The sequence below is a fragment of the Heptranchias perlo genome, unplaced genomic scaffold (genome assembly GCF_035084215.1).
Source record: "Heptranchias perlo isolate sHepPer1 unplaced genomic scaffold, sHepPer1.hap1 HAP1_SCAFFOLD_56, whole genome shotgun sequence".
In the NCBI taxonomy this organism is placed as follows: domain Eukaryota; kingdom Metazoa; phylum Chordata; class Chondrichthyes; order Hexanchiformes; family Hexanchidae; genus Heptranchias; species Heptranchias perlo.
The window spans coordinates 6,164,402-6,170,401 of NW_027139581.1; the positions used below are offsets into that span (position 1 = coordinate 6,164,402).

General features: G+C 45.9%; 1 non-coding gene across 1 annotated transcript; it reads right to left on the reverse strand.

Annotated features, from left to right (window-relative positions):
• Window positions 1-5,579: 5,579 nt before the first annotated feature.
• On the reverse strand, window positions 5,580-5,651 carry trnat-ugu (transfer RNA threonine (anticodon UGU)). Its single transcript has one exon. It is a non-coding gene; the product is annotated as a tRNA-Thr (tRNA).
• Window positions 5,652-6,000: the final 349 nt, after the last annotated feature.

Below are 6,000 nucleotides of genomic sequence, written 5' to 3' on the forward strand. Positions count from 1 at the left end.
CTCTGGTGGGGTGGGGCTTGAACCCACAATCTTCAGATTCAAAGGCCAGAGTGGAGCAGAGAAGAGAGATCTGAGATTCGCTGGAATATCAGGGCAATTAATTTCGGGAAGGTGGTAAACTTTTATCAATAGATTTTCTGCATCCAATATTGTAGATAAATGGATAGAAAAATAAAAGTGAGACTTTTAATGGCACAATTGAACCTCGGTCTTCCGCGTGCTCCCACTAACGGAGAACTGATGCACGAAGTGAATGTCCTCTCACCACAGGTGGTCTGAGACATGTTTTATGTTCCAGTCAATCTTTTTAAACTATTTATTTGATGATAGTTTGTTTAACTTTCCATGGGTCTCTGTTGAAAGAGGTCTTACATTTCACAATTCCATCACTCTGTTAATCAAGGTACAGAGCAAAATGATGTGGGGAGCTGGGGATAAAATGACAGGGAGAAAGAAAGAATGTGAGACACTCAGAAAAGCGTGGAAGTGACACTCAGGCCCGTTGCACACAAACTTTCCACGGGCCTCTGTTGAAAGAAAACTTACCTTTCACATTTCCATTTCTTTGTTTGTCAAGGTCCGGAATAAAGTGATGTGGAACGCGGGAAAGAGTGACAGAGAGCGAGAAAGGCAGAGAAACGGAGACCCACTCAGAAAAGCTCAGAACAAGTGAGACAAACATACACGTTACACACACAGGCCGAGTGAACCTTGGTGCCTGTGTGTTGCAGAGCGATGGGTCGTTGCCATTTTAAGTGAGCAGGTTTTAGTTGAGGTTAAGTCGTTGTGCTGAAGGCAATGGACCAGAAATCTATTGGGGCCTCCCCGCAGCTTCGAATCCTGCCGACAACGGTTCACAGCTTTATTTTCAAACCTTCCATATCTGCGTTTCAACATACACGTGTGTGTCTGTCTGTCAGTGTGTGTAACTGTACGTGTGATTATCTATCTGTGTATCAGTGTCTGTTTGTACATGGCTCCGTGTGTGTAATGTGTCCGTGCGTGTGTATCTCACAGCTGAGTGCAGTGGATACAACAAAAGCTCCGGGCCCCGACAACATCCCGGCTCTCGTGCTGAAGACTTGTGCTCCAGAACTAGCGGCGCCTCCAGCCAAACTGTTCCAGTCCAGGTACAACACTGGCATCTACCCGACAATGTGGAAAATTGCCCAGGTATGTCCTTTCCATAAAAAGCAGGACACAACCAATCCGGCCAATTACCGCCCAATCTGTCTACTCTCAAACATCAACAAAGTGATGGAAGGTGTCTTCGACAGTGCTATCAAGCGGCACTTACTCACCAATAACCTGCTCACCAATGCTCAGTTTGGGTTACACCAGGACCACTCGGCTCCAGACCTCATTACAGGCTTTGTCCAAACGTGGCCAAAAGAGCTGAATTCCAGAGGTGGGGTGAGAGTGACTGCCCTTGACATCAAGGCAGCATTTGACCGAGTGTAGCACCAAGGAGCCCTCGTACAATTGAAGTCAATGTGAATCATGGTGATAATTCTCCAGTGCCTGAAGACATACCGAGCACAAAGGAAGATGGTTAGTGGTTGCCAAAGGCCAATCATCTCAGCCCCAGGACACTGCTGCAGAAGTTCCTCAGGTCCATCCACCACCCTAAACATTCACTCCCTTCACCACCGGCGCACAGTGGCTGCAGTGTGTATCATCTACAGGATGCACTGCAGCAACTCGCCAAGGCATCTTCGACAGCACCTCCCAAACCCGCGACCTCTACCACCCAGAAGGACAAGGGCAGCAGGCGCATGGGAACAACATCACCTGCACGTTCCCCTCCAAGTCACACACCATCCCGACTTGGAAATATATCGCCGTTCCTTCATCGTAGCTGGGTCAAAATCCTGGAACTCCCTTCCTAACATCACTGTGGGAGAACCTTCACCGCACGGACTGCAGCGGTTCAAGAAGGCAGCTCACCACCACCTTCTCAAGGGCAATTAGGGATGGGCAATAAATGCTGGTCTCTCCAACGACGCCCACATCCCATGAACGAATAAAATAAAACAACGCGACTCTGCCTTTCATTTCATGCTCATTATTGTGGTTCTGTCATCAAGGTGACGCAGAGAGGAAGGTTTCAAATCGCTGGAATATCAGTGAAATTATATTGTGGAAAGTGGGATAGTCCGAGTTAGTTTATCAGTGTTTTTTCACGCATCCAATGTTGAAGATAAATTGCAACAGAAATGAAAGTGAAGCTTTTAAAGGCAATAAGATTTGATATATTTCGTCGGGGAATTAAGCCCCGGCCTCTTGCATAACAGGCGGGGATATTCACCACGATACTAACGAGGAACTGCCGTGGGCTAATTCAGGACACTCACCACAGATGGCGTCAGACGCGCTTCAGGTTTCAGTGAATCTATTTTAACCATTTATTTGATGACAATTTGCTTAACTTTCCACGGGCCACTGTTGAAAGAAGACTTACCTTTCACATTTCCATCTCTTTGTTCATCAAGGTCCAGAATAAAGTGATGTGGGGAGCGCGGGAGAGAGTGACAGAGAGAGAGAATGGCAGAGAAACGGCGACTCACTCAGAAAAGCTTCGAAAAAGTGAGACACACAAATACAGGTACATTCCACACAGGCATCCTGATTCTTAATGCTCGTCTGTTACAGAGCGATGGATCTTTGTAATTTTAATATGAACAGCATTTCGAACAGGTCAAGTCGTCGTCCCGAAATCCATTGGATTCTCCCCGCGTATGTTCGAATCCTGCCGACTACGGTTCAGAGCTTTCTTTTCAAACCTTTCATCTCTCCTTTTCAATCTGGTCGAGTGTTTGGGTGTCTGCTTGTGTGTGTCTCACTTTTACAACGCAATTCAGAGTGTTTCTCTGTCTTTTAAAAGCGGTTAAAGTTGGGCCTCCCCGGTCTCCCGCTAGACAGACGATACTAACGAGGAACTGCCGTGAGTCGGTCAAGGACAATCACCACGGATGGCGTAAGATGAGCTCCAATTTTCAGTGACTCTATTTGAACCATTTAGTTCATTGCAATTCGCTTAACTTAGTGGTGCTCCCGAGCCACTCTTGGTGATGAACATGGATGCTCCCCACCCAGAGTGCCCCTGCTACCTTCAGTGATTCCTCTAAGTGGTGCTCAACATGGAGGAGGACTGATTCATCAGCTGAAGGAGGGCGGTAGGTGGTAATCAGCAGGAGGTTTCCTTGCCCATGTTTGACCTGATGCCATGAGATTTCATGGGGTCCGGAGTCAATGTTCAGGATTCCCTCCTGACTGCATATCACTATACCGCCACCTCTGGTGGGTCTGTCCTGCCGGTGGGAGTGGACATCCACAGGGATGGTGATGGAAGAGTCTGGGACGTTTGCCGAAAGGTATGATTCTGTGAGTATGGCAATGTCAGGCTATTCTTGGGACAGCTCTCCCAATTTTGTTACAAGTCCCAAGATGTTGGTGAGGAGGACTTTGCATTGTCGACTGGGCTTGGTTTGCCTTTGTTGTGTCCGGTGCCTCGTGGTCCGTGATAGCCTTTCAGTGTATTTTCCGCATCAAATATTAGTGATACATTGCAAGAGAAATGAACGTGAAACTTTTGAAGGCAGCGAAAGTGCAACCTCCCCGTTGGAGAATTGAACCCCCGGTCACTTGCGTGATAAGCGGTGATACTCACCAGTACAGTAACGAAGAACTGGTGTGGGTCAGTAATGGACACTCACCACAGATGGCGTTAAACAGGATTCAAATTTCAGTGAATCTATTTTAACCATTTGTTTGATGACCTTTCATCTCTGCGGTTCAATCTACACGTGTGTCTGTCTGTCAGTGAGTGTACCTGTGTGTGTGTGTGTGTGTGTTAGTATCTGTCTATGTATCAGTGTCTGCGTGTGTACATGGCTGGTATGTGTGTGTCTAAAATGAAAATGCTAGAATCCATTATTAAGGAAATTATCCTTCCTTCCTCAACGAACACCACCAAAACGCAGATTAACTGACCATCCATTTCATTGTTGTATGTGGGATCTTTCTGGTAAACCTCCACTTGGAGATAAATTGCAAGAGGAATGAAAGTGAAGCTTTTAAAGGCAATAAAACTGTAACCTCCCGGTCGGGAAATTGAACCCTGGTTTCCACGGGCCACTATTGAAAGAAGACTTACCTTTCACATTTCCATCTCTCTGTTCGTCAAGGTTCAGAATAACGTGATGTGGGGAGAGCGGGAGGGAGTGACAGAGCGAGAAAGACAGAGAAAGAGAGACCCACTCAGAAAAGCTTAGAAAAAGTGAGACACACACACATACACACACACACATTTAGACACATTACACACGCAGGCATCATATATATATATATATATATATATATATATATATACACATACACACAGGCGCATTACACACGCAGGCATACATACAAATATAAACATTTTTAGACTCGAATTTTTGGAGCAAAACCATACGAAAGTTCAAGTTTATTGGAAAGCTTTGCGCACAAGGGGAGAGTGGGAAGCTTCCTCAAGCTCGCACCTCACTCTCAAAGGAACATCAGCACTAAACATACACACAGGCACATTACACACACCGGCATTTATATGTACACATACACTCAGGCACATTGCACAAAGAGGCATAATCGTTAAATCTCTCTCTCTCTCTCTCCCTCTATGTTTCAATGTGTGTCTCACGTTCAGTCTTTGTGTGTGTCTCTCTCTGTCTCTGTCTCTCTGTCGCTCTCTCTCTGTCTCCGTCTCTCTCTCTCTGTCTGTCTGTCTCTCTCTCTCTCTCTGTGTCTGCTTGTCTCTCCCCCTCCCTCTCTCTAATACCCGCAGATCTGAGAATCACAGGGTCAAAGAAGGAAACAGATCGGAACACATTTGTGCTCTGCAACAGACGGGCCCCAAGAATTCAGTCCCCAAACAGTCTCCGCTCAATAATATTCTGAAAGTGACAATCACCTGTTTCATTATTTTTCTGTTCTATTTTTCTCTGTCGTTTTTGAAGAAGAAGTGAGGCAAAGAAGTAAAATTTGTAGTTAGCGTCTTAAAAATGCTTCCTCCCTATCGGGGAATTGAATCCCTGGCTCAGGGGGGATATCTCACCACGATGGAGAATATCCATTTAGAAATGATTTTTCCGAAGACTTTTAATCGCCCCACGTCCCCGTGTCTCGCCATCTCAGGGAGGAGGTCAAACTCGTCTGAAAAACCTGAACCATTTAACGATTCCACCAGAGCCGTTTTCCTGGGATTCGGTTTTGAAACAGGACACAGGCTCAATTTTCTCCAATCTGTTTCCTTCTTTGACCCTGTGATTCTCAAATCTGCGGGTATTGGACAGATGGAGGGAGAGAGACTGACACAGACTCAGACAGACCGAGAGAGTCTCTTTCTGTCCCAGTGTCTCTCTCTTTCTGAGTGTCTCTCTTTATCACTCTTTTCCTCGCACCCCACATCACTTTATTCTGGATCTGAACGAACAGAGAGATGGAAATGTGAACGGTGAGTCTTCTTTCAACAGTGGCCCGTGGAAAGTGAAACAACTGTCATCAAATTGGTCATTTCATTAAAAATTCAAGCTTGAAACAAATACGGACGGGGTTCGAACCCGCGCTTTTCGGTTTACAAGACCGACGCCTTTCCACTTGGCCACCGCACCCCGCGAGCAAAACCCCGATGATAATGCTCTTCAGCGGGTGAAGTCAGATCAACAGGTTTATGCAACTGATTGCGACAATCGACTAATCGAGGAACAATGGATTTCTACTATTCCGCCTGAACGAATAATTTCATGACAGTTTATTTTACGGGCCGTTGTGGAAAGAGTCACAGAGAGAGAGATAGAAAGAGACAGACAGAAAGAGAGAGAGAGAGAGAGATAGAGACAGATGGAGATACGGTGAGAGAGATGCAGAGAGAGAGACCTTAATAGAGAGTTTTAAAATCGGTGGAATATCAGTGAAATTAAATTCAGGAAACTGGGATGGTCCGAGTTAGTCTTTCAATGT